The following is a 21,134-nucleotide window of genomic DNA, read 5'->3' as shown; positions in this document are numbered from 1 at the left end:
CCACCATCATCAGATGGTGGGCTATTAAAATCACTCTGCGTCCGTGGTCCGTCCGTCCGTCATTCCGTCCGTCCGTCCGTTAACAATTTCTCGTTATCGCATCTCCTCAGAAACTACTGGGGGGATTTTGACCAAACTTTGTCAGAATGATGTATTGGTACCCTAGTTGTGTCCCCCTGAAAATCAGACTGGTTCAACAATTGATGAGTGAGTTATGGCCCTTTGTTTATTTCTATAATTTATATAGATTTATATAGGGAAAAACTTTGAAAACCTTGTCCAAAACCACAGAGCCTAGGGCTTTGATATTTGGTATGAAGCATCATCTATTGGTCCTCTACCAAGATGATTCAAATTATTTCTCTGGGGTCAAATATGGCCCCGCCCTGGGGGTCACATGGTTTATATAGACTTATATAGGGAAAAACTTTGAATAACCTCTTGTCCAAAACCACAGGGCCTAGGGCTTTGATATTTTGTATGTGACATCATCTAGTGGTCTTCAACTAAGATTGTTCAAATTATCCCCCTAGGGTCAAATATGGCCCCGCCCTGGGGGTCATATGGTTTACATAGACTTATATAGGGAAAAACTTTGAAAATCTTCTTGTCCAAACCACAAAGCCTAGGGCTTTGATACTTGTAATGTAGCATCATCTAGTGGTTCTCTACCAAGTTTGTTCAAATTATCCTCCTAGGGTTAAATATGGCCCCGCCCCGGGGGTCACATGCTTCATATAGACTTATATAGGGAAAAAGCTTTTAAAATGTTCTTGTCAGTAACTACAACATTCAAACTTGGACCACATGTATATTTTTGAGTGGCAAGATGAACCTTGACATGAGTTGACCTTGATTTTGACCTAGTGACCTACTTTCACATTTCTGTAGCTACAGCCTTCAAATTTGGACCACATGCATAATTTTGTGCACTGGAAAAAACTTTGACCTTTTTTTTGACCTAGTGACCTACTTTCACATTTTTGAAGGTAAGGCATCAAATTTGGACCATATGCATAGTTTCGTGTTTAAAAATGAAATTTGACATCGATTTTGACCTAGTGACCTACTTTTACATTTCTCAAGCTACAGCCTTCAAATTTGGACTACATGCATAGTTTTGTGTACCGAAAAAAACTTTGACCTTGACATTGACCTAGTGACCTACTTTCACATTTTTGAAGGTACAGGCTTCAAATTTGGACCACATGCATAGTTTTGTATTCTGAAATAAAATTTGACCTTGATTTTGACCTAGTGACCTACTTTTACATTTCTCAAGCTACAGCCTTCAGATTTGAACCACTTGCATAGTTTTGTGTACTGAAATGACCTTTGACCTTTACATTGACCTAGTGACCTACTTTCACATTTTTAAGGTACAGGCTTCAAATTTGGACCACATGCATAGTTTTGTATTCCGAAATAAAATTTGACCTTGATTTTGACCTAGTGACCTACTTTTACATTTCTCAAGCTACAGCCTTCAAATTTGGACCACATGCATAGTTTTGTGTACCGAAACAAACTTTGACCTTGACATTGACCTAGTGACCTACTTTCACATTTTTGAAGGTACAGGCTTCAAATTTGGACCACATGCATAGTTTTGTATTCCAAAGTAAAATTTGACCTGGATTATGACCTAGTGACCTACTGTTACATTTCTCAAGCTACAGCCTTCAAATTTGGACCACTTGCATAGTTTTGTGTACCGAAATGAAATTTGACCTTAAGAATAACCTAGTGACCTACTTTCACATTTCTGTAGCTACAGGCTTCAAATTTAGGACCACATGCATAGTTTTGTGTAACGAAACAAACTTTGACCTTGACATTGACCTAGTGACCTACTTTCACATTTTTGAAGGTACAGGCTTCAAATTTGGACCACATGCATAGGTTTGTGTTGTGTACGGAAATGAAATTTGACCTTGAGCTAGTCAATAAGTCTTGAAATTTGGAACACTCAAAAATGGCACATTGGTGGGCGCCAAGATCACTCTGTGATCTCTTGTTACTCCTCTACTGGTTGAAAACCAGTTTCGGGGACTATAGGGAATGCGCTTTTCTGTCGGTCATTCTGTCTGTCCACAATTTTGTGTCCGATCCATAACTCTGTCATCCATGAAGGGATTTCGATATTACTTTGCACAAATGTACCACATTATAAGACAATGCACAATTTTCAAACCCCTAGCTCAAAGGTCAAGGTCACAATTGGCAGTCAAATGTTCATAATATTTGGCAGTCCATAATATTACGCTGCACTAATGTTCCCCATGATGAGATGACGTGTCCAGTCCATAACTCTGCCATCGGTGAAAAAGTTTTAATATTACTTGGCAAAAATGTACCCTATAATAAGTTGATGTGTCATGCACAACTTTCAGACCCCTAGCTCAAAGGTCAAGGTTACACTTGTTAATGTTAACGTGGCATGATCAGGGTCTGTTTTGTGTCCGTCCAAAACTCTGTCATCCATCAAGGGATTACAATATAACTTGGCATAAATGTTCCCCATGATGAGATGATGTGCCATGTAAAACACACAGAACCCTAGCTTAAAGATCAAGGTCACACTTGGAGATCAAATGTCAATAGGGGTTCTTTCCTGTCCAGTTTATAACTTTGTCATGCAAAACAGGATTTGAATATCAGCTGGCACAAATATTCACCTGGATGCGACAATGTGTCATGCGCAAAACCCAGACCCTTAGCTGGAAGGTTTATGTCACACTTTGAAGTCAAAACCAAAAGGGCTTTTTTCCTGTCTGGTCTGAACTCGACAATCCTTAAAGGGATTTTAATATTACTTGGCACAACTGTACCCCATGATGACAATTTTGTTGTGCGCAACACCCAGACCCCTAACTAGGTCAAGGTCACATTTGGAGGTCAAATGTCGATAAGGTTTTTTTCCTACTGCCGTCCATGAAGGGATTTTAATATTACTGAGCACAAATGTTTTCTATGATGAGACAATTTGTCTTATGCAACCCCTTATCCCTAATTCAAAGGTCACTGTCGGAGGTCAAAGGTCAATAGGATCTTTTTTCCTTTGTCATCAATTTAGGGATTTTAATATTACTTGACAGAAATGTCACCATAATGAGCCAATACGTCATGTGCCATACCCAGACCCCTAGGGCAAAGGTCAAGGTCACACCTTGAGGTCAAAAGTAAACATTTATCTTTTCCTGTCCAGTCTGTAAAATATTTTTATATCAGGTCATGTGTCTTATGGACCCAATTAAAAAAGATTGTTGGTGTATTTTCTTCAAAATTACTTCCCTTTAATATGATGATTTCTTACATTTTTATGCCCCCGGCATCTACTGATGCAGGGGCATATAGTGATCGTCCTGTCCGTCTGTACGAGATTAACCAAATGGGACCGTTTCGTCTAGCATCAATACCCCTCACTAGAATGACTTGATACTTATGCACATGTAACCTGTGACCATTCCTCATCTACAGACATCACCTGACCTTGACCTCATTTTGGACTTAGGTTGCTTTATATGGGCCATCTCTAGGTTAACCAAATGGGACCGTTCCGTCTAGCATCAATACCCCTTACTAGAATGACTTGATACTAATGCAGATGTAACCTGTGACCATTCCTCATCTTCAGACATCACCTGACCTTCGTTTGACCTTGACCTTGACCTCATTTTGGACTTAGGTTAATATGGGCCATCTTTTGGTTAACCAAATGGGACCGTTTCGTCTAGCATCAATACCCATTACTAGAACGACTTGATACTAATGCAGATGTAACCTGTGACCATTCCTCTTCTTCAACATCACCTGACCTCAGTTTGACCTTGACCTCGTTTTGGACTTAGGTTGCTTTGTATCAGCAAGGATGCCACCGGGGGCATCAAGCGTTTATTGAATGCAGCTCCTTGTTTCTTATATTTTCCCACCAATATCAAAATGAAATGTTATAAAAATTGAAATTCAATACTTTTTAACCAGGTTTAAAACGGTAATTAGATTTGGGTATGTCGTTTGATGGGCGGGCTTCAAACAGTGGGCGGGTGTGCGGGCGTAAAACTTGGTTTCTGCACAATGACTTTAGTTTGGAACAAACTTGGCTTTTAGATAGATGGTAAGGTGACAAAGGTTGGAACTGCATTTGGATCAAGGTCAAGGTTACTGTTGCTAAAAATAGAAAAACTGGTTTCGACTCAATAACTTTAGTTAGCATTGATGTATTGACATTAAACTTGGCATAGAAAAACCAAGGTTGGGATTGTATATGGGGTCAAGTTCAAGGTCTGGATAACTTATTTAACCTTCACACTTAGAAAGTTCCACAGTGGCGCAGTGGTCTAGAGCACTGGGCCAAAAGCTACATGTACTTTTTAGCCAGTGGGATGGAAAGGCGTCGGTTCAAATCCTACTGAGATCCAAAAAAAATTTTTCTTTTTTCTTTTTGGTGATAAAAATGGTCATTTTAATGCCATTTTGGTAAAGGTCAAGGTCACAGTTACTAAAAATAGATTTTGTTTCTCTAAAAATAGATTTTTTTTCTCAATGTGATCATCAAAAATGTGGTTTCCGTGTTATAATTTTAGTTTAGACTTACTTACTGCCACCAAAATTTAAGTACAGCAAGCTTATCTGAAAAAGTAGCTTTGAATGATATTTGGAGTTACTGTTACTAAAATTAGAAAAAAATGGCTTCCACTCAATATCATTAGTTTGGGTACACTTATTGTCAGTATACTTTGTGTGTAGATAGCTTTTATCAAACACAAAAGGTTGGAAATGTATTTGAGGTCACTTGGATCAGGGTCAAGGTTATTGTAACTTAAAATAGAAAAAAAGGAGTCATACTTGAAATAAAAAAATAGACTTTTGTGCTGTGGAATGGAAGGGTGTCGGATCCAAAAATCTTTTTTTTTTTTTCTTTTTTCGTTTTTTTTGGTGACATTTATAACTAAAAATAGAAAAATATGGTCATAGTTATAATAAAACTAGATATTCCTTTCAGTTTGATAATCAAAGGGCTGGTTTCGAGTTTATAACTTTAAATATAAGAATTGGCTTTGGATTGTATTTTGGGTCACTGTTACTAAAAACAGAAAACTTGTTTATACTCAATATCTTTAGTTTGGGTGCACCTATTAGGTAGCTTTTATTTAAAGAATCATAAATTACATAGGGAAATGTCACATGTACTTTTCTTATACCTGTACTTCTGAATGGCATGATTGGATGCAATCAGACATGTATAATAGAATATGACCATTCATTTAAAGAACCTGTTGGCTCGATGCAATGAAAAACTGGTTTTCGTGGATTTTCCACGTTTCTATTTATAGAAATTTAGCAGGGTAAGGGTTATAATATAACTGGGCATAACTATTCCCCATACTAGTAATGACATGTGTCCTACACAAGTTCAGAGTTCTTGATCCCTAACTTAAAGGTCATGGTCATACACTGAGATAAAAAAAACTAAGTTTGTTTTGTGTCTTGTTGGTAACACTGCCATCTGTTAAGGGATTAAAATATTCCTTAGCAAAAACATGCCCCATAATGAGAAAGCTGTTATGTGCAACAGATCTTAAAAGGTCAAGGTCGGGCTTAGAGGTGAAATAACAGTGTACTTCGATTTGCCCTTGTCTGTATGTTTGTCATCCAAATTTTTGTTTTGCATATCAAAGTTTTTATACGCCCAAAGGGACGTATTATGTTGTACCCCCGGTGTCCGTCTGTCCGTCCGTCAGTCCGTTAGCAATTTCGTGTCTGCTCTTTAACCCCTTAAAGGATTTCAAAGAAACTTGACACAAATGTTCACCACACCGAGACGACGTGCAGAGCGCATGTTCCGGATGATTTGCTTCAAGGTCAAGGTCGCACTTAGGGGTCAAAAGTCATATCAGTTTGTTTCGTGTCCGCTCTGTAACTCTTGAACTGCTGGAAGGATTTCAAAGACACTTAGCAAAAATGTTCACCACACTGAGACGGCGTGCAGAGCGCATGTTTCGGATGACTCGCTTCAATGTCAAGGTCACACTTAGGGGTCAAAGGTAATATATGATTTTGCTTTGTGTATATTGCTCTGCATTGTAGTGCTTTTGTTTTTATTTGGCAGATCCATTTTTTGTTCACTTACAATAATTTTTTTTAGAAATTACTTCCCTTTTATGTTACTATAAATAGCTTATTTCGAAACTTATTTTATTTTTGGCGGTAGGGAAAAACCGAGACCACTTTTCTGTGGTACAACATGGACGGTACCTCCAATGTTTAGGTGTATTTTGACATACCTGTACCTGATACGGATTTTTTTGTGGACTTAGATTTTTTTTTTGAAGTTCTTTCCTTTGTTGTTCCAGTCCTTTGGGCTTCAACAGTCAAGTTCTTTAAATTTTGCTCCCATCCTCTGATGTAACCCTTCGGGCGTATATTGCCCCGCTTGGCGGAGCTCTTGTTAAACTAGTCATCATACCTCATGGAAATGCTATACAGCATTATGAAGTTATGCACCTGGGATTTTGTTAGAGATTAAACTCGGCCAGACCAGAGTTATGGCCCTCGGCTTAGTCTAATATACATAAAAGGGCATTAAAGTTTGTGCTGCATGTATCTTTTAAAGACTTTGACCTAGGGTCATAAAACATGATAGTAATATTGCACAGCATATGAACTTGTCCACCTGGGGTTTTGTGTGGAATTTCTGTTCGTCAGACAAGAGTTAAGGCCTTTGATTTAATCAAACATGTTTAAAGGGCATATAAGTTTGTGTTGCATGTATTGCTAAAAGATTTGATTTAAAGCAATGTAACATTACAGGACTGCATTTGCATCTCCAACTAAGCAAGGACCTTTGTACCTTGTAATTGGATATAAAGACATAATTGATAGATCTACTTGATAAACTGTCTTACCTAGAATCAGTAGACAATTGCTAGGAATAGAGAAGTCAGTGACTGCTCAATAACTGGTTTGGAATGGTATTTTAAAATGAAACTTATCCTATCCTACAGATTGCCTATAGAAAACCAAGATTGTGGAGCTATATGGGTCAAGATGATGGTCAATAGTACTTAATTTTCCTGTATGCTCTGTTCTACCACAGATTTGATACTTACATAGCGGCTGAGTGGTGCAACTATTTTATCTAAGGTACATACTTTGAAGCATTCAATTCCTGGTGGCTTAGTGCGCGTTAAATTTGTTGTATGTACTTCTCAAAATGTTGTTCACATTGTCATAAAATTTAAATAGCATTGATTATATATAACAGTCCCTCCACCCCCTCCCCGCATAAAATCTGGTCGAAGCTTTGTTTCAGTTGGAATCAAATCGAGCCAGGCTAGAACTGATCATCTTACAATACGATGAATACCTTGCATATACTAAAAACCCCTGTATATAAAGACCCTGTAAACAGAAATTTAGATTGTGCTGCTAATGCTTATTGTTGTTGATGATATCCGTACAATTGAATGCATGAATATCACAGAGGTGTATAAACTGCGGGGCGACTTTCGGCCGGGCAACTTTGCAGGGTGACGTTCGGCGGGGTTACATTTAGCAGGACGATGTTTGGTGGTTCACCATAACGACGTTCGGTGGGGCGATGTTTGGAGGGCGACACTTGGAGGGACGATGTTTTGAGGGTGCATTTGGCGGGGCGACGTTCGGCGAGGCGACGTTGGCGGGGGACATTCGGCTAGGCGGGGCGGTTTCGGCGGAGCGACTTTCAGCGGGGTGGCATTCGGCAGAGCTCCATAGCGATGTTTTTGCCCTGCCAGGGGAACTTTGGCAGGGAGAGGTTCTGCGGTGCGCCACAACGAACAGAATAATGAAATGGCACAAATCAGCCACCATAGCTCTATCACATATTATAGCCATTGTGTATAAATATAATATTATACATGACTGGTAAAAACTGAGGAGCAGTAATAAATGTGGCTAACAGAAGAGTAGGTTATATTTAAGAATTAAATTCTCTTTTTTTGCGTTTATACGAATATAAACCACACTGGGATTTCTTGCAAATCCATGAAGCGCGCTATCGATTCTTGGATGATTTGCAAGAATATATCGTTAGGCCAATATTGTTTAAACGAAACTAAACGCTTTTTTCTTTCCATACAAGATATATTTTGATTAAACACCAGCTACAAATATAGGCATGTTTTGCGCAGTTAAACTCATTTTTGTTTATATTCAAGAAAACTGTTTGTTAACCACAGACACACTGAAAGCCAGCCAATTAACATCTACTTCTCAAACATAATCTTTATAAACAAAGTTTAAGTAATTTCAACAGATATGATCTACAAAGAAAATATTTAAGATATTAAGTAGGGTTTTGGTATAAATAAACGAGTGACGTTACGTTGTTGGCGTTTGTGGCGTTTGACAAAAAATAACAGGATACATTTAATCATTAAACAATAAACAATTGATCATATTTGTATAGGCTAATAATAACCTGAGTTTAACTGTAGTGTTGTCTGTAAAGAAGCTGGTTGTCCTTATATTTAACCCTTAACCTGCTAGCTTGTCGACAGTACCATTAAGTGTTAAAGGGGTGCTTACCAAAAAGATACTAACTGAATGGCGAACAGTGCAGATCATGATCAGACTGCAGGAATGTGCAGGCTGATCATGATCTATGCTGGTCGCAAAGGCAGAATCAGTCGTGTCCAGCATGATAAGGCGCCATATGACCTATTATTGTGTCGCTGTGACGTAAAACCCTTAATCATATTCTCCTAAGCCTTAATTTCTATTGATGAAAACTTGCACTTCGGCAACTCGTGTTATCAAAGGTCTGTCTACAAAATACTTCTGTTTACATCTAAATATTAGCAAAATTTAAAGTAATACGCGTTGTATATATTTCAATATTAGCTGTCTTGAAGTATCTGCAATTGATTGTCTTATTTAGAACCCGCATATGGCCTTGAGTAAGAGCGCGCCCAGGAGTCCGGTCGATTCTGATACTAGTATACAATAATTCATTCTTAACTTCCACGTGATCTCGTTAAGACTGAAAGCACGATTAAAAGTAGAAATGTAGAATTCTATGCATATGCACACGCACACATGCACACACAAACAGCAGTGTTTAGTGTATTTTGCTTTAACGTATCTTTTATATATATAATTATGCACGTTAACTAGAACACAGTTTGGTCCTTCAGATGGTCCCTAAGTTGACTCCAGTGGCCTGGCTCGAACAGACTTGGTAGCTCTGGGTTCGTCAGCAAATATTAACAACCTTTTGTTACTAAATGACAATATGTAGAAAAAATGTTAAACAGTATTGTGCATCTGATGTTAAGACGTCAGAATCAAACTGTAAACAATATACTAGTATACACTTTATATCTAAAAGCATTCACGTACTGTAACACTATCATACTAAATATTATTAATACACCAATGTTTCCATTTGCCTGTTCAATTGGTTTACTAATTGATTGCTAATGTCCGAGTGCTCTAAATATTTGGCCGGAATATATTGTCATGAAACATGATCCATTAACACCGAAAGGGTGTAAAAACGTACATAAAGCACTCATAACTATTTATAGTATAATACTATATATAGTGGATAGGAGTTGATTTATTGACCAGCTGACCTTAACTAAAGAACGGGCAGCTATGACAAAACCAGTACATTGTTTACAGTTTTTGTAGTTGTAATGTAGATAATGACTGTAAGTAGTCAGTGTTTCATAACGATCCAGACTTTTCCAAATGACAACTTCACTCAACGTTTATTGAAAATTGTAGAGAGACCGCCCCCCCCCCCCCCCCTCCCCCCCCCCCCGCGAAGAACGAACAAATAAAGTTATCAGTAAATGATACTCAAATTACTCAACTACACACACAACCCAAAACCGTAGTTCTGGATACACCGTGCTCAACAACGACCGGTTGCTAGTATCAACATATTTTCTTTACTATTTAAAGGGACTGGACTTCAGATTTTTACTAATAAAACATATTTTTTTTTTAAATTAAAGTTCGATCATATTATAAATATTTGAACAGGTGTTTTTGTTTCTAAACTATTTAAAGAAATTCTAAATAAAGAAGAAAAAACATGTCTCAGCCGGTAATCGAATCCGGGTTGCTTCAGCAATAAAAACTTTCCTATCATCTTGACCAATACACCAAGGAGGAATTCGTACTTATGGACCGTTTATATAAAGCTAAAATGATTAATGGAGTTTATCCTCTGTAACCATTGCCAAACGCTTTTTTTCCATTTTGAACGGAGAAATAACTGAACTTTTCTACCGATATGATTATGCCAAACCATACCACTTCGAAAGTAATAGTATCTTATATTCAGTATTTGTTTAACTTTATTTCGATTTTCATATTGTTGCCCTTATTTAAGTGCGTGATAATATATAGGTGCTATTTGTTTATTTTATAAATTTTCTCGGCACAGTCTTGACAAAATATAGTAAAAATCAAATTCTTCTTTGTCCAAAAATAGTTTTTATCCTGACCTGCGCAACGACCGTGACTTTTATGCCGTATCCACTAGGCCTATCTAGAAAGAAAATACAACAATTAACTTTAGACAAAAATTTATCTTTTAAAAACAAGTTTGCAAAATGCTTTACTTAAAAAGAGTACCTGAAACAAAGTCCTAAAGCTTATAAACTTATGATATCCAAGCATAGCAACAATATTTACTGAGCCTGTCATTCAATACTAGTATATCTTTTTAGGTTTCACAAATTAAAACAATTCTAGAAATAATTCCCACACATATAAAACAGCTGCGCATATAAAAGGACAAAAGTAGTTGGTGGGACAATATATTCAGTCAAAATTTTACGAAACACTAACATCAGGAAGAATATTTGTCTGTCTGAGGATAAAATTGACATAACTTTTACTGAGTGTATACCATACGACATGGGATATCATCGCGAATGACTGCCATTCGAGAAGATAAAACACAATGGAGAGAGAGCTGACTTTGCCAATATCTTACAAATAATTTTCAGTATTTTTTTTTTAATTGAGCTTACCCTGATAAGAGTATTTTGTTGATCACAACGAAAAATAAGAATATTATGTAAAAAGATTCTTTGGGGGCATAGAACAAAACCAAGCAACATAATAGCAGATCCGTTTAAGGTTTAGCAGTATATCTTCAAAACAGAAATATTTGATAAACGAACAAACACATCTTTACCAGCAATCTACCTGGCCATTACAAATTCTGCCATACTGTCTCGCACGATGGATACTTAAAATATGTTCAAACTGTTGCCCATTTTAAAAATGAATGACATTTGTAAAGAAATAAAAGTTAACAATTGTTGAAAAATACGTTCAACCTAGTTATGTGAAATTTAAGTACTGGGACATTATCTGCAAATGCATCGAAACGATGATATATAACATATACATGTATAACAGTTCTTTGAAAATGGTGAGTTTTTAAAGGAGCTGAACTGTCTGAAAGTGTGGCCCCTTTATGAAGCCCTTTTCACACACCTTACTATCTCTAGCGCCGGCTTTAGTGGAATTCTGTTATAGCCGAGTTCTATTATAGTACAACTGAATGTTCTCCGTGGTCCCAAAAGACCAGACAATATAACAACATTGTGTCCAGACCATGCCATCATATTAATATAATTCATTTCACGCTTTCAGCCAATCTTTAAAAAATCACAAAAATACAATTTACAAACTAGCGAAGAACGTTATGTGGGAAGAAAATGGTAACAAAACCAAAATAAAGTCGTTGTCATATCCTGTCTAAAAATAGAGGATACTTAACCACCTCTGTATTCTCTATACATGGTATTCAAACAACTTGTATGTCTAAAAATAGAGGATACTTAACCACTTCTGTATTCTCTATAAATGGTATTCAAACAACTTCTATGTCTAAAAATAAAGGATACTTAACCACCTCTGTATTCCCTATAAATGGTATTCAAACAACGACTTCTATGTCTAAAAATAGAGGATACTTAACCACCTCTGTATTCTCTATAAATGGTATTCAAACGACTTCTGTGTCTAAAATAGAGGATACTTAACACTCTGTATTCCTATAAATGGTTTTCAAACGACTTCTATGTCTAAAAATAGAGGATACTTAACCACCTCTGTATTCCCTATAAATGGTATTCAAACGACTTCTATGTCTAAAAATAGAGGATACTTAACCACCTCTGTATTCCCTATAAATGGTATTCAAACGACTTCTATGTCTAAAAATAGAGGATACTTAACCACCTCTGTATTCTCTATAAATGGTATTCAAACGACTTCTATGTCTAAAAATAGAGGATACTTAACCACCTCTGTATTCTCTATAAATGGTATTCAAACAACTTCTATGTCTAAAAATAGAGGATACTTAACCACCTCTGTATTCTCTATAAATGATATTCAAGCAACTTCTATGTATTGTGACTTGTTACAAATGAGGGTAGGTTGTAAAAGAAATTTGCGAAGTTTTGGTATTTTTAAAATTTTAATATGTTATTAACAACACTTTGAAAAACATTCAAATTTCCTGTCGGTGGTTTTAACCAAAGTAATTCATTGTTTCTAAATTTCAATGATTTTTTGAAAAAAAATATGTATTAAGTTGCAATAGTCTAATGTACCGGTAAGCTGTTGTTTATTGGAATACTATGTACGTTAAAACGTAAAAAAATGAATGAAATATTTGTTAGGTGTATAAGTGAGGACCATTTGACGTTTATATAGACAGTCAACGTAAAGGTGTAAACGTTTTTCGCGTTCGTCCATTTTGGTGAGAACAATACCGATATTGTTTACGACGGGCAATGACAAGCGTTTTGACATTAAGGCAAAAATACCTAACATGTATGCTTCAGTACTGTGAGCAAATTATAGTGTTGGTTTATAAAGTATAGTGAAGGAACGGGATAAATTTGGATTTGTTGACAATCAATAACAGCCCGTATCAAAATAATGAAAATAGTCATATAAGTGAAAGAAGAACTTATATCTATATTATATTGATAATTTTATGTACAATGTGGTAATTATTTTGAGAATGTGCAGCCACTACTGTTGGAATATAGCATAACTGGATATAAGCAAATCATTGTGCCTGGAAATATCAGTTTATTAAACACTCGATAAATAAATACATAAAGAAATAAATTAATTACTAGATGACTGTTATTTTTTCTTTCGATTTATTGGATTATTGCCGTTTAAGAAGAATCAAATACAAATGGTACGTCTTTGAAGAAAGGGGAACATTAAGGTCGGCAGCGAACTTACGGCAAAATGTATATTAACTAGTATATTGACTGGGGAATAATTATGAATGTAGGTATTTCATCGTGCGCCCTAACAGGAGTGAAAAAGTAGGTCAATAACTTGAATTTCATGTAACATTTTACTAATGTTTCTCAAGTTGGCATAGCAGATTTTTTTTCGTGTGAGATGCCTATTAAGCTCATGTAACATAGGGCGTCTGATTATCTGTGTACTTACATCCAACGTTTGATTCGGAGAAAAATATTTCTTCAGACTTGTTCTACTGTCTTATATAAATGTCGAGAGTAAGATTCCATGCGTTTCTTGCTATAAGTGAATAAAATCAGGACGACTGAATAATGGAATAGCAAACTCGAGTATGCAGCTGTCTCGACGTTTATAAGGTATGTGTTTTGAATTTGTAAGTCGACATGTCAAATAGAAACATATGGTAGATTTTCATATGTATACATGCAGTTCTATTTTCACGGATCGTGAAAATTGCATATTTTACATATGTATTCTGATATTCATTCTGCTTAAGATATAAAAGAATTCGTGTAATGAATTAGATATTAATTGGTAAGGCATAGTTCTGAAAGAAAATGGACCATTTAACGTGAACAGAACAGAACATTTTTTATTTCAGTAATTTATAAATGCAGTATTTCGTTACATACAAACAATTTTATTTATAATAATTTCATGATCACATGATAAACTCATACATCAGTTACATTATTTTAATGTTAAGTTTAAGCCATTTTACTAGCGCACATATAGTGCACCTATGTAACCTGGTTCAGTGTCTTATAACCTATATTTATTTGATAAATATTTACTAATAAACACTAACCTATACTAAATTTTAGGACACAATCATTGTGTTGTGATGAACAGACATGTCTTGTGTGGGCCAAGGTTTGGGGCTTTGTTTTATAGTAAACTTGATGTGAAATGACAGTTAAACCGGCAAGCTTTCTCTCTTTAACAACTAGACTACAGTGTGATAGAAGTAAATGAAATATTACATGCTGTTATGTTGTTGTTGTTGTTCATTAACATTATGAAAATTAAACATGCTCTTACTCACTTATATGGCACCGCTAATTATGACATAATTGCAAAGCTGTGCTTAAAATTAGTCTAGCAGGTGTTGTCATTGTCGTTTAGAAGGGAATATTGAACAGGAGAGTAAAAGTGTGTTAACAAGGAGGTGATATGCTTCCATTTACAGCGACCCTGTAATGCACAGTGAAAACAAGTCTAAAAGGAAATGAAAACATATCGACACAATGGGGGGGTGGGGGGAGGATTCTGCAGATGTTGAATCACAAAAAAAAGCATACATTTTTTCCTAAATACATAAACGAGAGTTTTAGTATATAGCATGTTTTAAAATGAGACAGAAAGAAGACACTGCTTTAATGAGTTTATTAATGCTTATGGTGGACACAAATTTTATTTGATTAGAATAACGATTGAAAATAGCGTGGGCTCTGTGGCCGAGTGATTAAGGTCGCTGGTTGTGAATCAACTGCCCCTCACCGATGTGGGTTCGAGGCTCACTTGGGGCGTTAAATCCTACATGTGAGGTAGCCACTCAGCTTGCTTACGGAAGGTCGATGGTTCTTATCCAGGTGCCCACCCGTGATGGAATAATGCACAGAGGGGCATCGTCATCAAAGCCGGAAAGTTGCCATATGACCTATAATTAATTGTTTCGGTGCGCCGTTAAACTCATCAAACTGAAAATAAAAATAGCGAATATGGATTTTGCAAGGTCGAATCACACACTGCGCTTGCGCGCCTCGTGAGATCCGATCTGGCAAAAATACATTCGAGCCGAATACAGCATCCCAGATCGAGTTACTGTTGTAATAACCCTATTATATTTACTAGCAACGTTATCGTATATATCTGTCTAAAAAATACATGATCAAGATACATGATACTTGCGAAAATAATTTCATGTAACATGTGCGATTTATCATTATTAAAAAAAAAACATCCCGCATTCTCTAAGTATCGGATATATTAGGCATATAGCTAACATTTTCCTATGATAATGATGATATAAACTATGAAATAAATACAGCAACTGGGAATTAAAGTAATTATTTAGTCCCATATTGCCTCTCCCAACACTATAATTGCGTACATATCATGTGCGTATTAACTTATGGAGTGTTGTATTCGTTTTCCGCCTGACGTTTGAACTAGCAGACGAGAATTATCGTTGCTTTATAAAATACATTGCACATTATAGACTAATATTGTATGAAATACTGTTAACGAGGGGAAAAAAACAAGAATACATATTGAAGGGAAAGGGGGAATATTATATAGTAACTATAAGTCGACTTTTGAAGGGAAAGAAACGTTTAGTTATTTAGTTGTATTTTCGAGCTTGTGCTCTTTCAGCTATGCAACTAAACGTTAGCTAAGAAATGTATAAAAAGAACAAATAAACACATATTTTAATGTTTAAAGGAGAATGCATGTCCCGTTGAATATTGTGTTTAATTGATATGAACTATATAGTTAAATTATAGCTATGAAATATGGGGATTCTTTAAAGCAGAGAATGTAGAACGAGTGCGTAGAATTTTTTATGAATGGTTGTTAAATATAAAAAGATCGACAAATAATTTATTTCTTTATGCTGAGCTTAACATGTTTCCTGTATATGTGAAAAACACAGGTTTTTTTAATGAAATTCAAAAATATCTATGTAAAAAAATCACACATAAACCATATATAAAGACAGTCTTTATATATGGTTTATGTGTGACTTTTTTACATAGAAGTTCTTGAATTAAGAAAAACATTTAAACTCTATCATAGCACGTGACGGATCCCTGTGGTGAAAATAGATATATTCTATAGTAAGTTCTAAAGTAGAACTAATTAATGATCTGACAGCCTATTGGTCGTCAGAAATGTCAGATGTATGGAGTAAGTTAATATTAATATGTTCATACCATTGTTTAAAATGCTCGTTTAAGGGATATATATGAAATAATGGCGTACAAATATGCTATCAGGTATCTCTTTGTCCATATTCTAACAAATTATTTCACTAGCTCTGAATACCTTACTATTGTTGAAATCTCAAAGAAAAGAAATGTTATTCCTTAAATAAAAGTAAAACTTGCACAGTTTTATAGCACTGAAACTGGTCGTCGTAGAAACAATTAACGAACCCGTTGTTTATTGCACGCTATGTAGCAAAGAAGATGAATTTCACTTCGTTTTAGAACCAGTAGAGAAATGTATTTATTCCAAGATATTTCAGAACCCACTTACGTATGTATAAATTATTACATTGCTTATATCAGATAAAAAGTGATTTTACCAGTTCTTTACTTTGTTTGGGCCGTCAAAGGTTTCAAACTAAATAATGACTATTTTAATAATTGATCATTTTATCGTATGCAGTTTTTGTTAATGTAATGATTAGCAATTTGTCAAATGTAAATTTGTAAATGAATAAGCGTTATACAATGCATAATGTTGGCTGGGTACCAAGACAAAATAAAACTTTTGTTATATTATTATTATTATTATTATACAAGATTTATATAGCGCCATTTTCATGATAAACACGTTAAAAAGCGCTTTACATATAGCAAACGCAGCCACACATGCCGCGAAAATCATCCTCTACTAGTACAGACACAGAGCGATCTGACCAGAGGGACAGAGTGAGATAAAGTCCCCAGAACAGACAGAGAGCGATCTGACCAGAGGGACAGAGAGAGATAAAATCCCCAGAACAGACAGAGAGCGATCTGACCAGAGGGATCGAGTGAGATAAAGCCCCCAGAACAGACACAGAGCGATCTGACCAGAGGGACAGAGTGAGATAAAGTCCCTAGTACAGACACAGAGCGATCTGACCAGAGGGACAGAGTGAGATAAAGCCCCCAGAACAGACACAGAGCGATCTGACCAGAGGGACAGAGTGAGATAAAGCCCCCAGAACAGACACAGAGCGATCTGACCAGAGGGACAGAGTGAGATAAAGTCCCCAGAACAGACACAGAGCGATCTGACCAGAGGGACAGAGTGAGAAAAAGTCCCCAGTACAGAGAGCGATCTGAGCAGAGGGACAGTGTGAGATAACGCCCCCAGTACAGACACAGAGCGATCTGAGCAGAGGGACAGTGTGAGATAAAGCCCCCAGTACAGACACAGAGCGATCTGACCAGAGGGACAGAGTGAGATAAAGCCCCCAGTACAGACACAGAGCGATCTGACCAGAGGGACAGAGTGAGATAAAGCCCCCAGAACAGACAGAACTCATTGTTCGGCTAACTTAGCCTAGCTCTTTGCGAATAGTTAGCACCGATACACGCGAAGCCGGCTTTCCTGAGAAGAACCAGTACAGGCCTCTTAGTTAGGTTGGAGACACTCAAGAGCGTCTCAGAAATTTCCAGTTCCTGGACCAGGATACGAACCCCGGACCTCTGGATTGACAGTCAAGCTTACCACAAGACCACCGGTCCACATCTGATCTGTTCTTTTAAACTGATGAAATACACCTGCAGCATCACAATGGTAGACAGTACTTTTACTAACACCCAAGTCTCGAGTTCCGAATAAGTTAATAGAGATTCAGGAACTCGGGATAATTTTGGCACTGCAGAGTGGAGGAGAATTTTGTATAAAACTAGTTCAGAGCTTATAAATTGCAAACAGAACAAAATAACACTATGGTTGTCTAAAATAAAATGTTTAGAATGTTTTTATTGTATACGAGTAAAAGATACGCAGTGTGATCGACTATTTAAGCATTCTTATACAGTAATATATGACAGTTTGTTCAATTAACGGTATATCAGATGCACGTTTGGGCGACAGACTTCAAGAGATCAAATATAATGTTAACAACTGTGAACACGAGCTATGTAATGTAATTTCGAAGTGAAGGTTTAGAATTTCGTTCTGAAACATTACTGTAATTTTTGAGCGTACAGATATTTGTAGATAATTCATTTACGGAATTTTCATCTTTTATAGTTTTCACTGTGCTTTTCGTTTTGGGTAGTTTTTGTACTAAGATTTAGACTAGTGTCCTGATTTCTATATTCTTTGTCATAGGTCTCGGTATAGGCAAATAAGTTTGAATCACTTTCCTCCGTCGTTGTCGGATCGACACGCCATTCAGATTGATCATTTTTCCAGCTGGCGTGCGTAGTGTTGGGTCTCTATCAATGTTTCCTCTAGTGCCGGAATTAAAGACACATTGGGATTGTGGAAACGTTACCACATCTCTTTCTCGGTATGACCGAAACCCTATAATAACAAACCAAAAGTAGTAGATCTGGTTAAGTTTAATACTTCTGTAAAATTTAAATAAAATTCATTTATCATCTATGAGAAGCACATATTAACTGTCTTTGGTGATGGCTTTTATTAGGGATCTATATTGTAACGATGTCATTGAATGTTGACAAAACCTTAAGGAGTTAGAAGTCAAATAGCATTTATGTTATTATACATTTAGGCAATTTCATTTCGTTTCAACATCAAAAGACAAAAGTAACTTATCGGAGTTTCTTTAAGTTTGTGGGCCAAAGAAAGCCAATTGTGCTTTATGTTTGCATATTTGCATGTACATTTTGTATTTCGGACAATATGTTAGGTTTTCGTCCGGTCGATAACCTAGTATTTGTTAATAGGATGCGCATAATTTTATAGTTTATGCACTACACAATTCATCTATCACCACTTTTGATAATGGTTTGCGTACTAAAAATACCTATTTATGAAATACATTAAGAACAATGCATTTTCATTTATAACTAATATTTAACGCCATTGAAAACGATTCTTTTTATTTATTTATTTATTTATTTATTGTGAAGCATGTTATTGTAAAATACAAAACAAAATGGTTTCAAAAGTTTCAAAAAAATCTGGATGCGTAAAATAACTTGAAAATGAAGGGTGAAGTCTAGACGAAGTGTAATAGCAAAATGGCGTATCCCGTATTCTAACACGGTCCAATATTTTTTGTCTATTAAACAAAGCAGTCTTGGTCTGTACGTTATTATGCACCACATGCGCTATTTATACGACACTATTATTCAACGCATTAGATGTCAAAGCGGCGCGCTGGAAAAGAAAACCACACAAATTGGGTAAACAGTTGGCAGGCACTACAAATGTACAAAAATTAAGCAAACATCATAAAAAATATCATCTACATTTAAAGCAAATCTGAGATAAAGTTCTATGTAAATGATAAAATACTAACAGTTAGGCGTCCTTTTACAATAAAAATGGTATCAATGTAAGCCGGGAAAACTTACGCTATTTTTATCAAAAACTGTAAAATTGTAAATATCACGGTAACTATTGATAATATACAGCAACAGTTGTCTTTTTCCCGTTGTTTTTAAAATCATTTTTCAATGCTTTCACTATAATTATATATGCTAAAAAAAAACTAGCAAAGAAACGACTTCAAATTATTTGGAAGCAAAATGTGTGTGCTATTTGTTTTTGAACATCACATTCAAAACCTCTTCGAATTTGCATAAATGACAAAAGTTTATTAGCTAAAAATCTTTGTTTCGGACATGCTCAAAAAATAGGTGTAGTCGGAATTTTTTTTTTTTGATTTTTTTATCAGAGATTTCGGAATATTTTGTGATAAAATGGATACATAAGGGTATAGTGATTCTACTCACTGGCATGTTAAGCATAAAAGCAGTTTTCCTTTGTTAAATTGAAAGTATCTCCAAGCCATCAAACATTTGGTCGACCAAATTAGGTAGGTCGGATACCGGAACAACATTTTACGCCTAGTGCTTTACAAATTTTGGTGTCCCTTGGACATATCTCGATTTTCAATACCCGATGAGCAATCCACTTAGTTACTGACACTCAGAATTTTCTAATTCATACAAATTAGTGAGATTTTATTGCATATGTGAGGTGCTCAAGTTAAAAATACAACAAATATCGCTTCAACAAATGTACATGTAGTTAGAATCGTCCTTAGTAATCTGATCTTAAATTTGGAAGGTTTTCAAATTGTATGTGTAGCAATAAAGAGATACAATGTGGTACAATGATTTTTTAGTTAATGATGTGAATCTTTGATGTATCAAAGCTTGAGACCTTTGAGTTTCTTAATAGCGGATGCAGCGCTGTTTAACTACAAAACCGGGGCTCGTGAGATCGAGCCCGATAACAGTTTGATACGAGTCCCGTTTATTGGTGCTTTACACCGAAGATTCTCTTTATTGGGGCTTTACGCCATCATGCATATTTTTGACTATATCAAGGGCCATAACTCTTGCTTGCGAAATCCAAAACAAAACACCAGGTGCACGGTTTAACGTGTTATTTTGAGATATGCAGGGCAAAATTTGGACTAGGAAGGACTGGCAGAGGTAAGGACAAAGGCAGTTCTCTGTACCCCCGCCACCAACAGAAAGACATAGATGGGATGACAAAAATGGAGGACGAGCAGACGCAGGGTAAACAAAATGATATTCGAGCAATGGGGAAAATTAGTCAGTTAATTCCCCTAATTATGTCCAAGAAGTAGATTGGTCCTTCCTCTGATTTTATCGTTGACTTCTTTGTAATTTACAAAAGCAATATCTTTACTAAATTTCATTGGATTGGAAAATGATTTAGGACAGGTTTTCTTTTAGTGGCCCTCTCCTAAATTTAGGTTTGATTAATCATTTATATTTAGAAACCTACACATGAAAAGCATATTCATTTTGACCAACCGCAACATCTTGGATATAGGTTATAATGAAAAAGTCAGAGGAATCCAGCTAAAAGGGACCAATGTAATATTTGGTTATCCTTGAGCTTTATCATACAACCTTCAAGGGAAGTAACAA

At 36.0% G+C, this 21,134-nt stretch overlaps 1 protein-coding gene across 2 annotated transcripts in view; it reads left to right on the top strand.

The window, feature by feature from the left end:
• Positions 1-12,860: 12,860 nt before the first annotated feature.
• Positions 12,861-21,134, top strand: part of LOC123549944 (carbohydrate sulfotransferase 15-like) — a 52,565-nt gene continuing 44,291 nt past the window's right edge. The window contains exon 1 of one of the 2 annotated variants that reach the window (XM_053527311.1): positions 12,861-13,664. The gene's annotated coding sequence lies outside the window, so the exon portion shown is untranslated. The remainder of the gene's footprint in view (positions 13,665-21,134) is intronic. The other variant, XM_053527310.1, reaches the window with a different exon arrangement.

The sequence above is a fragment of the Mercenaria mercenaria genome, chromosome 16, assembly GCF_021730395.1.
Source record: "Mercenaria mercenaria strain notata chromosome 16, MADL_Memer_1, whole genome shotgun sequence".
In the NCBI taxonomy this organism is placed as follows: domain Eukaryota; kingdom Metazoa; phylum Mollusca; class Bivalvia; order Venerida; family Veneridae; genus Mercenaria; species Mercenaria mercenaria.
Note: the sequence above shows the minus strand (reverse complement) of the source record. Positions and strands in the feature narration are given on the sequence as shown.